Raw genomic sequence first — 23,929 nt, forward strand, 5'->3', positions numbered from 1 at the left:
ATCTTATTACGTCCGTTATTCTAGCGCTGTGTACACGGTTGTGAGTGGTATACAATTCCTTGTACACGCGGTGTACAGTCTAAGTTGATACACCAACAAATCTGACAACACAATTCACTGTGTGACCGTGGGAACGTCCAAATACACTGTGTGATCGTGGGAACGTCAAAATAGGATAGATCCTTTCTGCCATTCTGTCACGTCTCCATGTCGACCGATCTTACTAAGCTGCTCGATACAACCGACTGTCACATACAGGGCGTTCGGAAATTCCCGTTACAAACTTCTAGGCCTTGTACAGGGGAGTGAGTACATACTATATGGAATAGGAACACACTTCCAGAAACGTAATGTGTCCGTGCTTCAGCCGTTTGGAAATGTGTTTGCTAGGTGGGTATGCAACGGGGTAGTCATGGTTGGCTGGTAACGTCTATCCTACAACTTTGACCTGGTTCGATCCTAATTCAAGCGTTGTGTTGAACAGCATGGTTGAGTATCCATTTGCAGAATACACCGCCATGACCCTTCTGAATGACGGAGATCACGGTAATCGAAGAGCCGCTCACCGCCTTTATCAAGATCGTTCTCCACAATGCCCGAATTCACCGCATACCATTTTCACCACAATTGCGCAACGGCTTCGAGAAAGGGTGGATTCACCGTCAGCAGGCGTGACTGTCGTGCACCAAGGAGACGCCGCACAACCGAATTGGAAGAAGCCATACTGCATCACGTTGAAGGGAACCCGTCAACGAGCGCACGAGCAATTTCTTTGGCTATTAATGGGTGGAACTGTAAAGCAAGTGATGTACTGGATCACGTCTAATCAATTACTTATGAAAGCAGTCGCCCTGCCAACATGTTTTAAATTACCATTTCCAGACAAGTACACCAATACCTTAAAGTGGAAACGTCAGTGCATGTGCCCTATCTTGCGACAATTTTGAGGAAGCTGTTCCAATTCAAAATATTATCTACTCACTCCCCTCTAAAGTCACAGAAGTTTGTAACGGGAATTTCCGAACACCCTATATACATCAGCTCACAGTACTAACATACGTCAGTGGTGGAAGGTCACATGGCCGCGTGTTGCCTGGTGCAGACCCTTGTTTTGCGCTCCAAAGCGATCAGTGTTCTCTTTTATAGGGGTGACTAATATGTTATCCGATGAGCTCTCAAATGTTTATGTGAATGGTACAATACTTTCCATTTTCTTGTTACCAATCGAAGCCTAAAACTCCACAAGTGACACAGTGGCTGAGTTTTTCTACTACAGTTTAGTGAATGGAAGCGGGTTGCGTGCTCGTGCTCTCTGCACTGAAAATATGGACGTCGCAGAATACCATCTGATAAAGCGCTCCTCCAACTTCTCCATTTCCTTATGGATATAGCTTTCATAGTACTCCAAAAGGTAAAGAGTGGAATGCCTCCTTCAGTCCGTACGTGAGATAAAACAGCGTGTGCTAGATTTAGTGGACGAAAATCTTGAAACCAGCGTGAGGGAGGTCTTCATGAACAACAGCCGGAGCCATATTATCTTCAGCGTGTCAACGTTCTGACATCACAAGACCATCGTGGTTGATTACAATTCTGTCAATGGCTCTGCAGACATGTAATGCAAATACACTGTTTGCACCTGAGATTTTATTTATTGATAAGGCGGTGCTAACAAACGATGATGAAGTTAAATTTCATGATCAGCTTTTGAGGATCGATGTCGATTCGCATGTAACTGCAGAAAGAGGATATCATCAGCAACTTTCTCAAAGTAGAAGCGGGTACTCTTGGAGAGAAATTAATAGGATTATAGGGCTGCCGTAGATTACTAACAGGACTTTCTGATTAACACATTGCCTGCCTTTTTGCAGGACGCCATGACAGCAAAGACTACAGATTTTGGGTCACGCACGATGGGGTACCACCACGTTTTCGCAGAAACGTGCGTGAAAACATGACGTTGGCGTCTCCGGTGAGGCGACGTTAACAAGCCCCAGCATAACAATGTATTGGTCGGGGAGACCCCACATCTTCGTTCCCCTTGTTACCCAGACATCAACCCCCTAGACTTTGGATTACTGGAACACTTGAATGGTCTAGGCCACTTCGGTCAACGATGTGCAGACACTACAGGATCGTGTAGTCAATGCACGCCAGTACCAACAACAACAACAAATGGGACAACGAGGGTGCGATTCCTTAAGCCAAAGGGCAGCGGGAATCATTGTCAAGGATGGACGCTACGTCGAACTACTACTGTGAAAAAACGTCATGACTGAACTTTACGTTAGCGTTCCTTACGAAGTGTTCAGATCTCAAAAAAGTTTAAGTTTCCGAATCAACGTTTACCTGACTTATTTTCGTGTTTTAATAATAACTACCACTTCTCAATTTATTCGACACTTTTACACACTAGCTTAGCGCCCACTGCTTCGCTCGCGTAGACTGTATGGTCTGCACAGATTTCTTTGTGTTTTTTGTTTTTCTTCAATCGAATTTTTACGTTGTTCACAAACTGGAACACCTAAACTTTTCACCCTTAATAAGGTTGCAGAAGCATGGTCTTTGCAGAAAGTACTTCTGGCCAAAAAGCGACTCTGATAGCTCGAGTCCTCGGCTCTTGTTAATCATGCCTCTTGCGTTTTTCTGGTGGTGTCTAACCGAGAAGTGAAATAGCAATTTTCATAGGTTTAAATTTAAATTTTTTTATATAATGAAATACGTTCTTAAAAAAATTTATCCTCTATTTTACCCTCTTAGTGATTGACTTTCCAAAAATGCAGGAACACGTATTTTTTTATTTCTGACTGAAAAACCAAAACCGAAATTTCGTAGTTCTAGGTTCAAAATTGCTTTAATAGCGACATCCCCTATTTCACCCCCTTAGGAGTGTAATTTCGAACAATCCCTTCTTAAACGATGCCTACAGTATAAGATCCACACCCTCTCCAAACTTCAAGTTTCTGTCCTAAGGGGTTTGGGCTAGGCGATGATGAGTCAGTGAATCAGTCTGGCCCTATTCCGCCCCCTGAGGGGTTGAATTTCCAGAAACACTGAAACACTTAGGTTTTTTTTTTTTTTTTTGTTTCTAACAGAGATGAGTGGCGTACTTTTGTTTTCAAATGCAGCCATGAACCTACAAACAGGGTCTTCCTAACAGATTGAAACAGTATCTCGATCCCGGATCCCTGTCTTTTGCGAGCAAAGTTCTTACCAACTGACCTACCCAGTACAATTTTAGCAGAACTGAAGCAGTGATGACGAATTTTGAGTCGCACGTGGATAGCTCGAACAGTGAAAGCATTATTGCCGAAAGGCAGGTTGTAGGGTTCTAGTCTCGTTCCGGCGTTCACATGTGATCACACACTACGCAGCCGAGTGAAAGACCCAAGCCGGAACTCATGCAAATCCTGTTTAGCTACCAGTGGGACATAACCAGCACAACTGCCTTTATCATATCTGTGTTCGTGCCCAAGATATGAGCAGCGGTACGTCTTTTTCAAACAGCGCCCTACATTCTTTTATTCAGTATTGCACAACTCCTCCCCCCCCCCCCCCCTCTCAAAACCTGTTTAAAAACGTAGCACAGTGTACCACTCACGTAAACATGACATTATTAAAATCCTTGCACTAAACTGACTTTGACTCTGCTGTATAGCACACAGTACAGATACTGGGGGTAAAAGTAACTCGTCAACTTTCTGGAGTTGGCAACAAACAAATGGAAACACAAGGAAAATGCCCATCGCTCATTCACTCAATCGCCTTCAGGTGAAGGTTTGTGCACATATCTTGTACACCAACGAATAGAATGCCGAAATGCTAGGCATATATGGAGAATGTAAGTTAGGAGAACAGTAATTGCAATATATAACAACTACTGTTGATATCCTTGTAACGAACAGTTACACGGAAGGCAGCCTTGCTCGTTAATGTCCCCTGGAAGCTAAAAAATATTTTCCTGTACATTTTTCATTTTACTTCTGTGTAAAACGTTATTTGGGGCGGTCAAGACGTACGGATATCATGTCGGGCGTGTCCGGCTGAGGGCATAGAACGTATACAGAGAATGACGCGGGAGTGTCACAGGTTATATGAGTGGCTTGACAGTTAAGATTTTTCAATAGGTCTATTACAGACACACGAAAAATGACGCCGCACATTTCGTGAGAATCTGCTTAGAGAACTTAAAGGTCCATCTGTAGGGCAGAAACTACGAATATTCGTCAGTATATTACATACCTATCACGGAGAGATTGTGGAGATAAAAATAGGTACTCGCAGAGAGCAGCAACAGGAGCTATCCGTTCTTCCTGTACTCTTTCTGTTAACTGAACGGGAAGAAATGTATAGATTGGTACAAGAAAAAGTATCCTCTGTTACATACTTCATAGTGATTCACAGATAACAAAAGTAAATCTATAACTACAAACATACTTCGCAAGCCACCATACGGTGCATATTTACGGTGTGTATATTTACCACTACTATTCATTCCCTTTCTTGTTCCATTCGCAAACTGAGCTAGGGAAAAATGGTAAATGTCGGTTCTCTAAACTTTATCTATAGTGTTTTGCGAAAAGAACGTCTTCTTTCCTCCATGGATGACGGAGTAGTTTCGTTATACACGCTTGTTGATCGAACCTACAGGCAAGTAATCTAGCAGTACGCCTCTATACTGCTTTGATTGCCTTCCTGTAACATGACCTGGTAGGCATTTCAAACACTAGAGCAGTACTCACGAATTGGCCGCACAAGTAATCCGTACGCGAGTCTTTATAGAAGTGCTACACTTTCACAGAATTCTCTCAATAAACTGAAGTCGAGCATTCACATTCCCTACAACCGAAATTAAAGTGCTCGTTCCATCTGATGTCGCTTTGCAACGCTACACCTAGATATGCAATCCACGTGACTATGTCAAGCAGCACTCCACTGTATTCCCATACTAAAGGATTGATTTTCCTATTGATCTTCATTTTTATCAAATAGAGAAGTTGCAGAAGATCTTCACGATTCTAGATGCTAAGGAAACCTCTACAACCAGTTAACACCTTTCATTTGGGACATGTAAAACGCTCGGCCGACAGAAGAGGAATGACACGGCGCATGTACAAAATGAAGTGGAACAGTACCGAAGACACGAAATATGCGACTCTGAAAACGTGCAATATCTCTTAACACCAAACTGCAGTAACTCGCCAGAACAAAGTGTAGTGCAGGAAACTTGTTTTGAGACAATGACAAGACCGTTCAGGCATCCGAATGTTGGATTTCATGACTGCAATCAGTCTGTCTACGGTATTTTTAGCATTCTGCGGTAAAGTCACAATTCGAATGTCTCGATTTTCTTTGCTGTTGGCATATTTACTGTGGATCCTTCAGAACCGTACAGAAGTAGAGACCAGACGTAGCATCTTTCAAATCGAACTCCAAAGGCTCTGCTTAGATCTATGTCTGTCTTGTGGAAATTTTCTTGAATTTTATGTAAGCATTACGGGCGAGCGACATTTTATCTCCATTTCTAATCTCCAGTCTTCACAGAGGTACTTAAACTACCCTACTTTTTGTATTAAGGAGCCACTGAAATGTAGATAAGCATTTGTAAAGGAGTCGGGCCGTCGCGTGATAATAACCAAATTGTCTTTTGCGTGTTTATATTCAGACCTAGATTACTGCTGTAATGTATTACTATGTTAAGTAGTCATCATCTTAATTATCGTCAATAAATACTATATCACCAGCATACCGTGTTAGTGACCTCATTATCAAATTTCACCTGGGCTGTCTGGTTACCATATAAATTCTCTATGCAGCGGACCTTTTTCTGACGGCCTTTTCAGAATCAATAAGAAAGACCTACGTTTTTATCCTGATCATAGCATATTTGCAATGTAACGTTCGTGGAACTACTATTACTTTTGAACCTAAACGTTTCCTAAACGGAAACTGTCACAGAAATGACTTTCTTATATATTTCATATAACCTTTGATGGATGGATGATTTTCAGAAATATTTTAAAGGAATGGCTCATAAGACGAACGTGTCTATGATCTTCACGTTTTCGGTGGAGCACTACACCGAATACACAAATTGCGAGAAATGTTGACAACGTAAAGAAAAGAGCTGAATACCTACGATATATCTGTCGGAATATCAAATATACAGCCCGTCAGTACAAAAAGTTTCGAGACAGGATTAATAAAAAAAATGGAGAAACGATAAATGGTGGTTCTTACACTTCAACTGTTCTACATAGTGCCCCTCCCCTCACCCACTTGAATATAATGCACAGGAAGTTCATACAATCATGTAAAAATGTCCGAAAAGTCATTCTTTGCCATGGTGTTAACTAGTGCGTTACGATGGCTTGAATGTCGGTTATGTCCTCAAAGCGTTGACCCTCTATGTGAATTTCTGAGGGCCAAAAAATTGTCAAGAAAACACTTTTTTTAGGTTGTTACAGTGATGTTACCCATTAAACACTGATTCACAGATGTCGCTCCACTGCGATTTGTGACACAACAACTTTGACATACTACGATCGCACGTCTATTACTTAACACCGCCTTCTCGCGAGTGACAGGTCGAATGAACATTATTTTGTTGTCTGCATGTGTTATTTTACGCTGCCACGTAGATACCGCGCTGACGTTTCTTATATGCCAAGAATCAAATCGGTCTCTGAATTTTCTAGTCAGACGGTTTACTTCTACAGTTCATAACGGAAAGGAAGATCGAAGCTAGAAGGAAAAAAGGGCGAAGAAGAATATCTTGACATAAAGCAGTGGACAGAACTATCAAGTGCAGATTAACAGCAACATACTGCGGTTCATAGACTAAAGCTGCATCGTGTGGTCGTCAACAGGATAGGCAGAAGAAGAAGAAGCAGCAGCAGCAACAGAGGAAGGAGGAGAAAGAAGAACTAGGTTGCAGCTGTAACTTCCACTTTTGTGCGGTCCGCTATATTTAAGACTCGCGTACATAGATCACAATGGTTGACAATGAACTCATTCACAAGCATATCTGACACAAATCTAGAATTTCTTTGAAGTATTCAAAATGTGGCTTTTTAATCGTTATAATAACGCCAGAATTGTTTGTGAAAGTTGTAGTATAATCGGCTACAAAAAGATGTTTAATTTTATAGTGTATACTACACCTATATAGTTTGGTAATATTGTAATGTCGATGCCTACATGTTTCTTTTACATGTAGTTTTTCACGCAAACTTAAGCAAGGGGCGATAAAACGACAGGTACTTGCTTTTATGAATTTCGTAGCTTCAAGAGATTATATTAACTGTCTTGATGACTTCTAATACATCTGTGGCAAACTTGTAGTGAAAAAATAGCAGCGAACAATGTCAGACTTTGTCGAAATAGTGTATTTGGCGTACTTTGGCGTAAAGGTTTGGGTTTGGGACGAGTCATGATCCCCACATCGAGTGTGATTAAGTTGTACGGATGGATCCCTGATTCTTGTGCTGATGGGGTAGTCGCGGAAAAGGCAGGCACTGGTCTAAAAAAACTGGCCAATTAGAATACCAAAACTTGGAGGGAAAACAATTTAATATCCAATTCAAAGGTGGACCAAAATAGCTCTGCCTACAGCTCAAATACAACTTGACACTATAATACAATTTGTTAAAGTCCTATCAGAAGATGTTGAAACTTTCGAGTATCTGCTACGTAGGTTCTCGTAGCTAGCAGAAGCTAAGGTAAAGGAAAGGGGGTTTTTGTCAGCTCTGCCGTTCGGAAACTAATGAAAGAGAAAATGAATGAAATTTAAAGATCGTCTTGGATACGCTTTAAGCAAATTGTCAAAAAGTGTCTTGGCAACCCCAAAGGCCTTGATTACGAAAATGAGCAACGAACAAGCTGAATAACTTGAAAGTACTGGATGCCTCAATGAGATTCAAGTTGCACTTCTGGGTCCTCACAATTACTTTGTGAAAAAAGAACTTATGTGATAGACGGAATTTCTTAAATTATATATATAAAAAAAGCATAGGCGTCACTTGAAGTGATTAAGAAAGAATTGTGAAGTATGAATTTGTAGAAGTGTGATAAACTACTAGCCATTAAAAATGCTACACCAGGAAGAAATGCAGCTGATAAACGGGTATTCATTGGACAAATATATTATACTAGAAGTGACATGTGAATACATTTTCACGCAATTTGGGTGCATAGATAGTACCCAGAACAACCACCTCTGGCCATAATAACGGTCTTGATACGCCTGGGTATTGAATCAAACAGAGCTTGGATGGCGCTACAGGTACAGCTGCCAATGCAGCTTCAACACGATACCACAGTTCATCAAGAGCAGTGACTGTCATATTGTTGCTCGGCCACCATTGACCAGACGTTTCCAATTGGTGAGAGATCTGGAGAAGGTGCTGGCCAGGGCAGCAGTCGAATATTTTCTGTATCCAGAAAGACCGGTACAGGACCTGCAACATGCGATCGTGCGTTATCCTGCTGAAATATAGGGTTTCGCAGGGATCGAATGAAGGGTAGAGCCACGGGTCGTAACACATCTGAAATGCAACGTGCACTGTTCAAAGTGGCGTCGATGCGAACAAGAGGTGACCGAGACGTGTAACCAATGACATCCCATACCATCACGCCGGGTAATACGCCAGTATGGCGATGGCGAATACACGATTCCAATGTGCGTTCACCGCGATGTCGTCAAACACGGATGCGACCATCATGATGCTGTAAACAGAACCTGGATTCATCCGAAAAAATGACATTTTGCCATTCGTGCACCCAGGTTCGTCGTTGAGTACACCATCGCAGGCGCTCCTGTCTATGATGCAGCGTCAAGGGTAACCGCAGCCATGGTCTCCGAGCTGATAGTCCATGCTGCTGCAAACGTCGTCGAACTGTTCGTGCAGATGGTTGCTGTCTTGCAAACGTCTCCTTCTGTTGACTCAGGGATCGAGACGTGGCTGCACGATCCGTTACAGCCATGCGGATAAGATGCCTGTCATTTCGACTGCTAGTGATACGAGGCCGTTGGGATCCAGCACGGCATTCCGTATTACTCTCCTGAACCCACCGATTCCATATTCTGCTAACAGTCATTGGATCTCGACCAACGCGAGCAGCAATGTCGCGATACGATAAACCGCAATCGCGATAGGCTACAATCCGACCTTTATCAAAGTCGGAAACGTGATGGTACGCATTTCTCCTCCTTACACGAGGCATCACAACAACGTTTCACCAGACAACGCCGGTCAACTGCTGTTTGTATATGAGAAATCGGCTGGAAACTTTCGTCATGTCAGCACGTTGTAGGTGTCGCCACCGGCGCCAACCTTGTGTGAATGCTCTGGAAAGCTAATCATTTGCATATCACAGCATCTACTTCCTGTCGGTTAAATTTCGCGTCTGTAGCACGTTACCTTCATGGGGTAGCAATTTTAATGGCCAGTAGTGTATTTAACTTGTCGCGTTAGTTCTGGCGACTTCATGTAGGAACGTTCAGAGCCAGAAAGTGTGTGCCCCTGGCAAGCAGTGAGCAGCGGGTTGCCTGTCGGTGGCGGTGTTTGCCGGGCCAAGGGCGGCACGCGGTTAACAAGGAAGCGCCCCTCGCCGCCTCTAGTGGAGAACCGGCTAATGAAACCCAGAGGAGCTGCCGCGGCACAGCTCTGCGACACACTGGAGAGAGCGCGGCGCGGTGCAGCAAGGTGTTTCACCACGGCGCTTTTCTTCAGGTAAATTCACTACAGCAGCCGTCGGGAAAATAGCCACCTCAAGGTCATCTCATCGACCTACAGCACTGCCAGTTAGTGGTAGTTCCAAATGTAAGTAAAAGTTAAGAGAAAAAATTTAAACATCTCTACTTTTAGTCTACAATATGATGGAATACTTTCAACAACAAAACTCCCGTCAACTGCAACGAAACAAAAACTAATGCTACAAAAATTTGTGAACAAGAATATTTTTTCCTTCAAGCTGTGGAAAAAAAAAAAACAGTATCACTGACATATTTGTAGTGAAAAGATTCTCAAAATTTCTAGTTGCCTGTGATAAATATTTTATCGTGAAAAGATAAAGGTATTCCGAGGTAAGTAATAAAATACCGTGAGAGGTATGAAACTTCCACCTGTGTAACGAAAACTGTCGTCGCTGATCAATTTGCGTTGCGCTGGACCTTGTAGAAGCTTTCAGCGAGAAAGTTGTGAAGAAAACTACCAAATTCATTTTGGTAACATCTTCGACATCCTTCTACATCTAAATCTACATCTACATCCATACTCCGCAAGCCACCTAACGGTGTGTGGCGGAGGGTACCTTGAGTACCTCTATCGGTTCACCCTTCTATTCCAGCCTCGTATTGTTGTTCGTGGAAAGAAGGATTGTCAGTATGCCTCTGTGTGGGCTCTAATCTCTCTGATTTTATCCTCATGGTTTCTTCGCGAGATATACGTAGGAGGGAGCAATATACTGCTTGACTCCTCGGTGAAGGTATGTTCTCGAAACTTCAACAAAAGCCCGTACCGAGCTACTGAGAGTCTCTCTTGCAGAGTCTTCCACTGGAGTTTATCTATCATCTCCGTAACGCTTTCGCGACTACTAAATGATCCTGAAACGAAGCGCGCTGATCTCCGTTGGATCTTCTCTATCTCTTCTATCAACCCTATCTGGTACGGATCCCACACTGCTGAGCAGTATTCAAGCAGTGGGCGAACAAGCGTACTGTAACCTACTTCCTTGGTTTTCGGATTGCATTTCCTTAGGATTCTTCCAATGAATCTCAGTCTGGCATCTGCTTTACCGACGATCAACTTTATATGATCATTCCATTTTAAATCACTCCTAATGCGTACTCCCAGATAATTTATGGAATTAACTGCTTCCAGTTGCCGACCTGCTATATTGTAGCTAAATGATAAAGGATCTTTCTTTCTATGTATTCGCAGCACATTACACTTGTCTACATTGAGATTCAATTGCCATTCCCTGCACCATGCGTCAATTCGTTGTAGATCCTCCTGCATTTCAGTACAATTTTCCATTGTTACAACCTCTCGATATACTACAGCATCGTCCGCAAAAAGCCTCAGTGAACTTCCGATGTTATCCACAAGGTCATTTATGTATATTGTGAATAGCAATGGTCCTAAGACACTCCCCTGCGGCACACCTGAAATCACTGTTACTTTCTTATGGTATCGTGCCAAGTATGAACGCACTTTATTTACTAGAGACGCCGTGGGCGACAGCGGCAGCTCTTATTGACCGTTCGTCACTTCAAACGTCACCCAAATCGCCGATATACGCTATACAAAAATAATTGTTGGTATTTTCAGGCGAATATTTCCGTGCAACTACAGCAAAATATATTTTTGCTTGTGGTTTTGTGAAACCCACGTTCTATCCAAGTACACTCCAAGACTATTATCATCTGCATGCAGTAAGTGCATTTTACAAAAAAAAACATCGTTCTTGCTGCAGTACTGTCTCTGAATTACATTAAAAAGTTTCATCCATTACTATACTTTCTGAATCAAAAACGAAATGAGCGGAGAAGACAAATAACGGAGGGCTCTGAGCCAGAACCATTAATTTTTTCATGGAGATCACTCTATATTTTTCTGGCCTCTTCCATATTATCGAAGTACAGTTCTACGCACTAACGTTTTGTAATTTCCGTTCTCATTTATATTCCTTTCTCGGGGAATCAAAATAGTTGCTCACACCTAGAGATACTGCCGATGTTACTACACTGTAAATACAGAAAACAGTCGACTCGAAAATACTACAAGGTTCTGCTGTCATTTTATGAACTTGCGCAAAATTTATATTATTCCTGGCTTCTTCACTGTTGGCCAGTTCAGCAAAATGTCGCCAGTGCGTTCTATACGGCAGTTATAGACTGTTTTCGAATGTCTTTCCGCTCTACACGCACAACAACCGGAGTAGCACTACACGTGATTCCTTGCTCCTGCAGTTCGCTCACTACCAGACACTCGTCAATGCATCGTTTCACGACGGCTGCAACCAAACGTGAAAACACGACCTCGAACAGTAGAACAGAACATTCTGCCGACTCTGACGTAATGCTCGATTAATAGTGTACATGCGACAATAAAGCCATGACGCGGCCTAATTGCAGCAGACTCGTTTCTTGTCTATCACAACATACACGTAAAGCACTGAAATGCTCCTTTTCCCGCGTGGTCGCTAAAGGCAAACGTGAAAAAAAAGACAGCAGCCTTTATAGTATTTTTTACATAGCTCAATTTCCAAATTTCACAGCTAATTTTCGGAGAATGATGTACCATGAAAATAAAAGTGTCGAAAAAAGGCTAGAAATTTTAGCAATTACAAGCTATCTTTAACACACGATACTTTTTTCTTGAGTGAGGACCCGTTTTTGTTGATGGGCTTGCAACCTAACTGGTATCAGACCAGCTAATTAAAGGCACATATTGACAGGTTGGCTGTTCCTGCTATCAACAACAAATGCGACACGGTTCTTGAGTCCACAGGCATAATGGGAAGTGTAGTAAGTAACGACAGAATGGAAAAGTCCGTATGCTAAGGGGGAAAATAGGACTAACAACAATAATAATAATAATGATAATAATAATAATAATAATAAGCGTGTCGGATTTGTTGTTGATAGCAGGCACAGTCAACCTGTGAATGTGTGCCTTCAACAATAATAAAAATCTCTGCTTTAAAAAACAAAATGGGAAAATTAGCTCCTACTAATGAAGAAAACTGCAAAGAACTCGAGGTTTACTTCGCCAACTTACTAAATTGTCCAGAACCCACAGAAAGAGTCCCACTTATTGAACCCGCACACACCAACCAAGACTCAAACCACCTTCAAAGGAAGAAATCCTCAAGCACATCCACCATCTCAAAAACAACAAAGCGGTTGGTGAAGACAATATAGTAGCAGAACTACTGAAAAATTTAGACCCTAAACCACTTGAGAAGCTCACCAATATAATCAAAGAAATTTGGACAAGAGAAGAATTACCTGACGACTAGAAGCGTGCACTTATCCACCCCCAGCACAAAAAAGGCGACAGAACGGATGTCAACAATTATCGAGGCATTTCACTACTACCATTACTACAAGATGATCTCTTAATGCCTACTGGAACAAATTGAACACAAAATTGGGGAGTATCAAGAAGGTTTCGTACTCGGACGTTCCTGCCCTGGACAAATTTTTAATATAAAAACAACGTTGAAGTACAGAGCTATTAGCCCACCATTTGTACATTCGTCGACTTCAAGAAGGTGTATGACAATAGAACTCGGACTTGAACAGAAAACACGTAAACTCACTGAACAGACACTTTCCAACACAACCTCTAAAGCAAAATTCATGGGTGAAATCTCGGAATGTTTTGAGATCAGAACTGGATAAGACAAGGAGATAGACTATCTCCAATTCTGTTCAATATCATTTTGGACAAGGTCATAAAGGAATGGGAGAGAGTGCTTAGGAAACGTGGCCTATGGAAACCAGTGAAGATTGGAAGGAAAACTGAAGTCACCAGCCTAGCCTTTGCCGATGACCTTTCAGTTTTGACAGACAATGAACAAAATGCAATACATCAAATAGAAATACTCAAGGAATGCGCCGAGAAGGTTTGCTTAAAAATTTCTTTTGAGAAAACTGGATTTATTTGTACACTCTTAAACATACTGAATCTCACCACAAAATATGGACGGATAAACAGAGTTTCACATTTTAAATACCTGGGGGAACATTTGGAGCCCATTGGATTAGGAAAAAAAAAATCTCAAGAAACTCGAGCACAGAAACTAAACAGAGCCCACGGTCGAACACACCAACTTTACAACAAAAAGTGAATGTCCATGTATGCAAAAATCAGGCACTACGGCACTGTCGTTAAGCTCGAGGTGCTATACGCAGCAGAAACCTCCTCAAAGATGCTACTGCAAAATCTACAAAAAGAAGAACGATAGATCATTAGGAAAATCCTTGGGCCACGAAAAACTGATGCTGGATATAGACCGCAAACCAACAAAACTACAGAGGAAATTTCAAATATTACTGCTGACATTAGAAAATGACGCCTTACATTCTATGGACACATACACAAACTTCTTAAGTATAGACTCACACACCAGATACTCACAGCCACTGAAAACCTTAAAGGTATGGCATGGGCCGAACAAGTACGAAGAGACTTTACTGATGCTCAACTCACCATCCAGGACACTGCAGACCTTAACACCTACAGAAGCAAACTAGACAAGTGGGAAGTCCAGCCAGAGACAAGAGCAAAAAAGACTGGTACAAAGTGAACGGATGATAGACAGAAAGAAAGCCACGAGCGAGAAAATGAAGGTCTCATGGAAAAACCGCAGGAAGAGTTGTAGAATGGCTCTGAGCACTATGGGATTCAACATCTGAGGTCATCAGTCCCCTAGAACTTATAACTACTTAAACCTAACTAACGTAAGGACATCACACACATCCACGCCCGAGGCAGGATTCGAACCTGCGACCGTAGCGGTCGCGCGGTTCCAGACTGTAGCGCCTAGAACCTCTCGGCCACCTCGGCCGGCAGCTGTAGAAGCTTCACGTGATCCACAATGGGTCTACTACGTGAATAATTAATAATAATAATAATAATAAATAGATATTACCAAACTTGTGAAGAGAAGACTGGAACGGTATTCTTCTCTTTAGACGCTCGTAGAGACTATAGTTTGCAAATCTGTGTGTACCAAATACTGATTTAAACAAATTATTATTATTATTATTATGTTTAAACATTTTATTATTATTAAAACCGTGTGAATATGGAGCACGTTGAAAGCAAACGTGATGGCACGTTATATTTGCGACAGCGAGGACTGAGGGGGTGTAGGGATGGGGGAGGGAAGGAGCAGTAAGGACAGTGCCACATTCTGGCTCCTCCTCCCCCAGAACGGAACCCTGGACCGGCGCCTGGATAATGACCGCTACCTACAATGGTCCACTCCATTTGATGCAGACTGTTCCTTCCGCGATTGAAGCGGATGAGGAGCTTTCGTCACGAGACGTATTAGGTATGCGAAGTCCTTTGGCTACGAACGAGCCCTCTCAAACTGCAATCTCCCTCTTGCGTTCTTGATGTTGTCTTCCGTCCGAAGACTGGTTTGTTGCAGCTCTCCACGCTAGTCTATCCTGTTCAAGCATTTTCATCTCCGAATAACTACTGCGACCTACAAGAATTTGAACTTGTGTACTTCAATCACCTCAGCTCCTTTCATGCTCAGTCAGTCTAGTAGTTACAGCCCTACCTGACTGACCTACATATAATTTGCCACACAAATTGCAGGAAATCCTATAAATTCCAGTCCTTTCTAAAGGTGTAATTTTGTCTTCACAGAATATGAAGAACAGTATTTCTAGCTGGAGTGTATTTCCTGGATGTTAGTTTGCTGGTAAGTGCCGGTGAACTCCTACCCACATACAGCATGAGGCCCATTTGTTATCAACATGGTTTATTGCTTTCAGAGGAAGATATAAACGTGGTTCATGGGCACGTATCAAGAACATTAAGTCGAAAACCGTGATCCTGTTGTCATAGATGTTGCAGAAGGCGGCACATGGCCAGTTTAGCCGACTAGTTTAAGTCTGAAAGTAAATGCGCTCTTTAGGCGCCCGACTGTTACATTTCTTTCCAATGCCTGATATCGATTTTAAGGATGTTTTCATTTTTGAATTATACACCACTTCTAAGTATCTTTATGTGAAAAACATCTTTAATAATAATCATGCACTTGCCTAGGAAGGTGGTTTGACAACAATAAAACTGAGCATGTGGCGAACGAACCATTAGAACGTCCACTCTGTTCGCTGACTTTGCGATCTCTGTCTGCCATCCATTTCCAAATCTAACCATATCTGCGAATGGAAAAAATTCTGAACAGGTTATGGTAGACTTAAAATAGTGGCAAACTATTCAAAAGAGCACTTTATGGGTGGGCTAACCACTGGAAAAAAAATTTGGATGCAGTACACAGACCAGCCTAAAGGGCCTCACGCTGAAAAATAAGCGCGTTATTTATCTAAAAAGACAGCCTTTCACTTGCAGTTTGGGAATTTTGCACTTTGGACTCGTAGAAGAGGTCCTGGCGCTGTTAAGTAATCACACCCACAGCAATCCAGTTCGTAATAAATGACTTCTATTGTCTACATAAGTTGTTTCAGAGCTGTTACCAACGAGCAATGCCTAATAGATAAAAACCCACAACAACATTTCAGCCCAACATTCTCCTTGGAGTTAAATTGTTGACGAGTTAAATGGTCACCGGTCAGAAAAGCGAAGCAATTTATTTGCGATATCTTAGAACTTGCGTATGGACTTGCAGGCTCATCTGGTTTCCATACTTACGTCAGCAGCAGTTGCGACGGCCCGCGACACTCCGAAGTTGATCTGTAAAAAAAACGCAATCCATAAAGTGGACAACCAACAACAATCGAAGAAGAAAACTTAGTCAGTATCAGCGTGTGACATACGTCGGAAAAAAATAGAAATACAATAGATTTAGGTTTATCACATGACAATCGGTTCGCGGTGCAAAGGCTAAACTGGATAAATTTAAAGATGCTTACAAATGATTTGATACGTGCCGCTTCATAACAGATGAGTCATTCAGAACGAGACACATCACTGAAGGCAATTCTGTTTCAGTCAATGAGACGTATATGGCATAAGACGTATATGGAGACGTCCTGAACAGCGGTGGGTACCAACCCGACCGTCACGGCCCCACAACAGCGAGTGCCCTTTCTTTTCATAAAAGGCCTCCTTTGGTTGTCGTCCACGGCATCCTCACAGCACAGCGGTACGTCGACGATATTCTACACCCCATTTTGTTGCCCTTCATGGCGAGCCACCCCGGGTTTGCTTTTCAGTTAGTTAATACCCGCCCGCACACTGTGTGTGTGTGTGTCTGCTGCTTGACTTCGTACTCGCTATTCCCTACCTTGGCCAGCAAGGTTGCCGGATCCCACCCCAAATGAAAACGTTTGGAGCATTTGGGCAGGTCGCTCCAATCAACTCGCGACTTGGATGATTTAACGCGCACATTGAGCAGAATTCGGCACGATGCCCTCAGGAGGATAGTCAACAACTCTATCAATCAGTGCCAAGCTGAATAACTGCTTGCATGAGGGCCAGAGGTGGACACACGCGTTATTGACTTGCTCAATTTGTGAAGGTCTTTCTCTTGAATAAATCATCCATTTTTCAGTAATTGCGATGATTTGTTTGTCTGTACGTGTACATCACACTTACCGATTTCCATCCCCTTAAGATAATTCCTTCGTGGCGGTTTTTTTTTGTCATCTTAGAGTGCATATGAGAAACAATCTGTCTAATGGTTTAAGTATCCCTTTATTGTAGTTAAAACTGACTGTCAGAAAGAAAAATAGACCGCACATTTTCACAGCACAGCACAGTATTTTCTTTCTCGATGACTGATTTAACAGATGATATGTGTACATTGTAGCTTTTTTAAAAAATATATACATCCCCTGTATATCAGATTTTTTATTAGAGTATCGTGTAAAAACTGGTTAAGAACTTTTCGAGGATTTTGCTAACAATGTTTTCTCTTTATATATTACATATACATACCTATATATTATAAAAATACATATGCTATTTCTATCCAAATATTTATTAGCGCACTATGTGAGGATCTGAAGTAAATCGGTGAAGAAATTTGAGGTTTTTGGCAGCATCGTCTTATCTGTATATAGTAGAATAGATTAACAATCCAGAGCCACCGTGGAAGTAGGTACGAGTAACGCGATTTACAATCCGTATATAAGGAAAGACTACGTAACACTTTTATCATTCTGAAATCTCATTTGAATGTCGTTTGTTTGTGAGCACATCGTGTCGTGTGGCGTGTAAGGAGGAGGAATGTCAACCAGCATTGTAGGAATTCAACAGCGGCAGGATCGTGGGCTATTAACAATGCGTTTTATCATTCCATGATACTGCTGCCCGTGTTGGTCGGAATACGACTGTCAGGAGAACATGGTATCGATGAATTCAAAAGAGCCACGCTCAACGGCTTGCAGGATCTCAGTGGCCTCGCGCAATAACTCCAGGCATGTTCTTGGCTCGGCCGCGCAGAATAGTCACGTTCCTTCAATCAGTGTGCTTGTATCAAGACAAGTATCGACACGGACAAAGCGACTACGTTTGGAGCCTTACGGGCTGCCAGCATGGGAACCATTGTTGCGCTGTAATTTCGCTGCAGCTGAGAGAGACGCATCCAACGGCAACACCACACAGCAATGGCACCACGCCGGCTTTCCAGACGTGTTTCGGTTCCGCGTACAGTGGAGGCTCTGAGGAGAACTAAGACTGTCAAATTGCATTCATTATCGCCACATTGGTCCACCACGTGGCGAGGTGGCATGGAGTGCCATTGGGACCACAACACGATAACTTCTGCTTTGCATAGCAAATTTTTGATGTATTAAGGTTGGCGGCTGTGCCCTGTCTTCGTCGTCTCCATGAGGTTGTCTTTCAACTAGGTAACACAAGATCACATGAATATCTATGTCTGCACACATAATCCCCAAGCCACCGTACAGTGTATGGCGGAGGGTACCACTTACTACTGCCAGTGATTTCCTTTCCTGTTCCACTCGAAAATAGAGCGAGGGAAAAATGACTACATGCCTCCTCCGTACGAGATCTAATTTCTTGCATCTTATTTTCGTGGTATTTATGCGAAATTACCGTTGGCGGCAGTTCTACATCTACATCTACGCGGATACTCTGCAAATCACATTTAAGTGCCTGGCAGAGGGGTCATCGAACCACCTTCACAATTCACTATTACTCCAATCTTATAAAATGAACACCTACATCTTTCCATACGAGCTCTGATTTCCCTTATTTTATCGTGGTGATCGTTTCGCCCTATGTAGATCGGTGTCAACGAAATATTTTCGCATTCGGAGGAGAAAGTTGGTGATTGGAATTTCGTGAGAAGATTCCGTCGCAACGAAAAGCGCCTTTCTTTTAATGATGTCCAGCCTGTATCATTTCTGTGACACTCTCTCCTATATTTCGCGATAATATAAAACGTGCTGCCTTTCTTTGAACTTTTTCGATGTACTCCGTCAGTCCTATCTGTTAAGGATCCCACACCGCGCAGCAGTATTCTAAAAGAGGACGGACAAGTGTAGTGTAGGCAGTCGCCTTAGTAGGTCTGTTACATTTTCTAAATTGAATTGTTCTGCAGTCGGTCTCAAATGAGGGTTTTCTAAATTCCCACAACAGTGACTCCCGAAAAGAGCGCCATCTTCTCTCCGTATGTTCACATTTGAGTTCACGAAGCATCTGTATGATACTTGCAAACTGACAGAATCTTCTGGTAACAAATCTAGCAAAACGTATCTGAATTGCTTGGTCTCTTCCTTTATTCGACCTTGTGGGGATCAGTACTCTAGAATAGGTCGCACTGGCGATCTACACGCCGTCTCCTTTATGGGTGAGCTACACTTTTCCGTAATTCTCTCATTCCGTTTCATATCGCTTTGCAACGTTACGCCTATATATTTAATCGACCTGACTGTGTAAAGCTGTACGCTGGTAATGCTGCATTCGAACATAACAGGTTTGTTTTACCTACTCTTCCGCATTAACTTACTTTTTTCTACATTTAGAGCAAGTTGCATTTCATCACACCAATTAGAAATTTTTTCTGCGTCATCTCGTATATTCCTACATTCACTCACCGATGACAGCTTCCCGTACACCACAGCACAGCGAACAACCGCAAATTGGTGCTCATACTGCCCGCAAGGTCATTTATACATATAAAGAATAAAAGCTTCCCTCTGGCACTCCTGACTGTACCCTTCTCTCTGACGAACACTCGTCATCGAGGACCACATACTTGGTCGTATTACTTAAAAAGTCTTCAATCCACTCTCATATCTGGGTACCGAATCCGTATGTTCGTACCTTCGTTAACAGTCTACAAAAAGTCACCGTGTCAAACGCTTTTCGGAAATTTATAAATACAGAATCTGTCCATGGTTAACAGGATATTTTGTGTGAAAAGGGCAAGATGAGTTTCGTGCGACCGATGCTTTCTAAAACCTTGCCGATTTGTGGACAGTAGCTTCTCAGTCTGAAAGAAATTTATTATATTCGAAATCAGAATGTGTTCAAGAATTCTGCAGGAAACCAGTGCTAGGAATATTGGTCTGTAATTTTGCGGATCCGTTCTTTTATCGATCTTATATACGAGAGTCCCCTGCGCTTTTTTCCAGTCGCTTGAGACTTTGTGCTGGGCGAGAGAGCAGGCTGTTCTGATTTATCTCAATACATACGACGTTCGACCACTGCCGAGGCCAACGTGTTCTTCAGATCTTTCTCACCCGTTGGAAACATTTGGTCATGGCAAGAGGAGAGACTGGCACGCCACCAAACGCCAACCACTACAACTACTGAATTCTTGCACTAAGTTAAAGCAGCGTGGAATGATACACCTGTACTTGTGACCAAAGCTCAGTTCGACTACACGCCTAACCGGTTTAGAGACGTTGTCGCTATAAGAGGTGGCAGCAATTTCGCTCTCAGTATACCGCCAAATCACCTACAAATTTAATAGCGTAATCTTACTACCATAATGCATACATACAATATTTGTGTTGTTGTCTGTTCTTCATGTTGTTGGCGTTTTAATGGCCACTAGCGTACTTACAATTGGACATTATCAGGTTTTTCGGTATCTTTCCTGAGTTTAGGACAGAGTCGTCTCTGTCATATTACGTTCAAGAGTGAGTTCATTATCATTCGACATTCAGGATTGGCTGCGACTTGCGATATAACAGAATTAAAGGACGCCGTGGTATCGAGCAGTACTTGTTCTAGGAGCGACCGGAGTAATAGAGTCGGCTGCCACAACAAAGGGACGCCCACCACTCAACGCTGTCGGCGTATTGCAGGCACAGCGAAGCATAGGCCTAGGCCGCGCTACTGGCTTGCCTCTGGCCACCACCAGCTGTGTAAACGCCGGCCTGCGTTCACGCCTGATGCAGAGAAGTGCAAACCTAGAACCCGTCAGCGGGCGTCTCCAGAGCAGCTGTCGAACTCGCCTCCAGAGCAGCTGTCGAACTCTCGATTGTATTAATGTATCGTAAGCGCCACGCCTTACACAGCACTCACATACGACTTGATGAAGAACTTGGATGTGTTTCACAGGACGGTTGCTAAGCGCACAGAAAAGATCAGTGCTCTCGTCATTGTTATTTGCAACTGAAGCGCTCTCAAGTGGAACCACAAAGATTTTGAAACTTCCGTGCTAATTAAAACTGTATTCTGGACCGTCACTCGTTTCTGGCCTTCCCAAACTTCCCAGGAGCTCTCCTGGATATCTTACTGCAATGGCACTCCCGGAAGAAAGAATACTGCTGAAAACTGGCTTAGCTACAACGCAGATAACTGTTTTGACAGTGAATATTTCAACCTGTCCCGGAGTAAGCGCTTTTTGAAAGAAATTTTTCCACCTGACTGTAAATTACTATTCATTTATTTCATATAATCGTGATTTCGGCTTTATAGGCCTTTTCAAGTGCATGATGAACTGAAAATTAATAATCTTCGTATATCCATAGTTGAAATGGAGGACAGTGGGTCGTCAGCTGGTATAAATTTATATTAAAAATGAAGAAATTCCTCCAGCTGTGTTTAAGGTGTTGATTTTATTTTAGCAACTAGTTTCAACGTTGTAAAAATGTCATCTTCAGGCCCTATAAAATATACCATACATACAACAAGCAATTTGACATCAGTAATCTATGAATTATTATGTAAACAAATATATTATAAACATATTACATAATGGACGAATTCAATAAAATTAATTACATTTTGGCCGTTTTCATTAAATGCAATCATTCTGGAAATCAACAATTTATGTGCTACCAATAAGTACAAATGAAATTATATATACATGATCGTTTTTATTACAGATCAATGTTTAGCATTAAATGAAATGGGAGTATATATATAAAAAACCTTAAGTGACAGGCGTTACGCTTAGGGATAATAAATAGTGCTAAAGGTAATATGCATTGATAATCAGACATATGTAGGGTAAGATCCATTATTAAAGAATAGTAAAGGGAAGGAAAGGCTGTGATTGACGTTGTTTAAGTAACTTGCTACACTGTCAAATTGTTCAAATGGCTCTGAGCGCTATGGGACTTAACGTCTAAGGCCATCAGTCCCCTAGAACTTAGAACGAATTAAACCTAACTAACCTAAGGACATCACAAACATCCATGCCCGAGGCAGGATTCGAACCTGCGACCGTAGTGGTCGCGCGGTTCCAGACTGTAGCGTCTAGTACCGCTCGGCCACCTCGGCCGGCGCTACACTGTCACTTTAGTATGATGACAATGCGATGTTATGCAAACATAACTCTATTTCTACCTTTCCCTCCCTTCTTTAATAATGGATCTTACCCTACATATGTCTGATTAGCAATGCATATTCCCTTTAGCACTGTATATTATCCCTAAACGTTAACACCTGTTACCTAAGTTTTTTTATATATACTCCCATTTCATTTAATGCTTGACATTGATCTGTAATAAAAACGATCATGTATATATAATTTCATTTGTACTTATTGGTACCACATAAATTGTTGATTTCCAGAATGATTGCATTTAATGAAAACGGCCAAAATGTAATTAATTTTATTGAATTCGTCCATTATGTAATATGTTTATAATATATTTGTTTACATAATAACAAATACATTACTGATGTCAAATTGCTTGTTGATTTTATAGGGCCTGAAGATGACGTTGCTACAACGTTGAAACTAGTTGCTAAAATAAAATCAACGCCTTAAACACAGCTCGAGGAATTTCTTCATTTTTAATATGAAAATTAATAGTGTGCTTCCCATAAAGAGCAAGGCATAGGAACGAAAAGTCATTGTGTATTTCGAAACATTACTTACATGTTACAACATGCTCTGTCCAGTCATATTAATGTGACCACCGCCTATATTCGACGTCAACGTGCAGTCGCAGATAGCCGGTGGTAGTACTAGCAGTGGAGGATGTCTACAGTGTGTGGGGGGATGCGGAAAACAGTGCAGTCGTTGTCGAAGTGCGAAAACGGTGCGATTTATTTGACAGCCAAAAGAAAATGATAATCGTCCTTCGGGCCAAGGATGGAACCACTGCGAAACGGCTAAATTTGCAAACTGTTCACGACCCTCAGTAGTTACAGTATACCGCGCATGGCAAAATGGCGCTATCCAAAACCAGCGCCGAGCCAACTGTGGTGGACCACGGGCCATAGATGACACGGCTAAACGACATCTCTGCAGATGTTTATACGGGCAACTGTTGAGCAACAGACCGCCCAGATGATCCAATGGACTAACAACACTATCTCCTCAACGACCGTTCGGCTAACGTTTCTACATATGGGCCACCGCAGCACGCGTCTGGTTGGTTGGTTGGTTTGGGGGATTAAAGGGACCAGACTGCCATGGTCATCGGTCCCTTTTTCCAAAGACAAAGAACACCCACAGAGAATAAAAACGAGAAACAGAAGAGATCACAGACGATACAGAACAAGAGAAACTGAAACAAGGACAAGGCAAAACGAACTAAAACCACACAGAGTGTGACGGTGGTTGGCCGACCATAGAAATAAAAAAGGAAAAGCCAACCACTTAGAAACACATTAAAAAATCAGTTTAAAACCGGAGGCCAAAGGCCAGAATCAACACAAAACAATAAGATAAAAACAGAAACACTCAGATTAAAGAATAAAAACCCCCTGCCAGAATAAAACGTAAAACTAAGTCAGCCATAGCCGAGTCATCTGTTAAAAGGGCAGGGAGCGAGTCAGGCAGTGCG

The 23,929-nt window shown here is 42.2% G+C and overlaps 1 protein-coding gene across 3 annotated transcripts in view; it reads right to left on the reverse strand.

The window, feature by feature from the left end:
- LOC126412177 (endophilin-A) overlaps window positions 1-23,929 on the reverse strand; it is a 761,714-nt gene that overhangs the window by 641,280 nt on the left and 96,505 nt on the right. For all 3 annotated transcript variants that reach the window (XM_050081660.1, XM_050081659.1, XM_050081658.1), the window contains exon 2: window positions 16,398-16,439. The gene's annotated coding sequence lies outside the window, so the exon portion shown is untranslated. The remainder of the gene's footprint in view (window positions 1-16,397; window positions 16,440-23,929) is intronic.

This window comes from Schistocerca serialis, chromosome 7 (genome assembly GCF_023864345.2).
Source record: "Schistocerca serialis cubense isolate TAMUIC-IGC-003099 chromosome 7, iqSchSeri2.2, whole genome shotgun sequence".
Lineage (NCBI taxonomy): Eukaryota > Metazoa > Arthropoda > Insecta > Orthoptera > Acrididae > Schistocerca > Schistocerca serialis.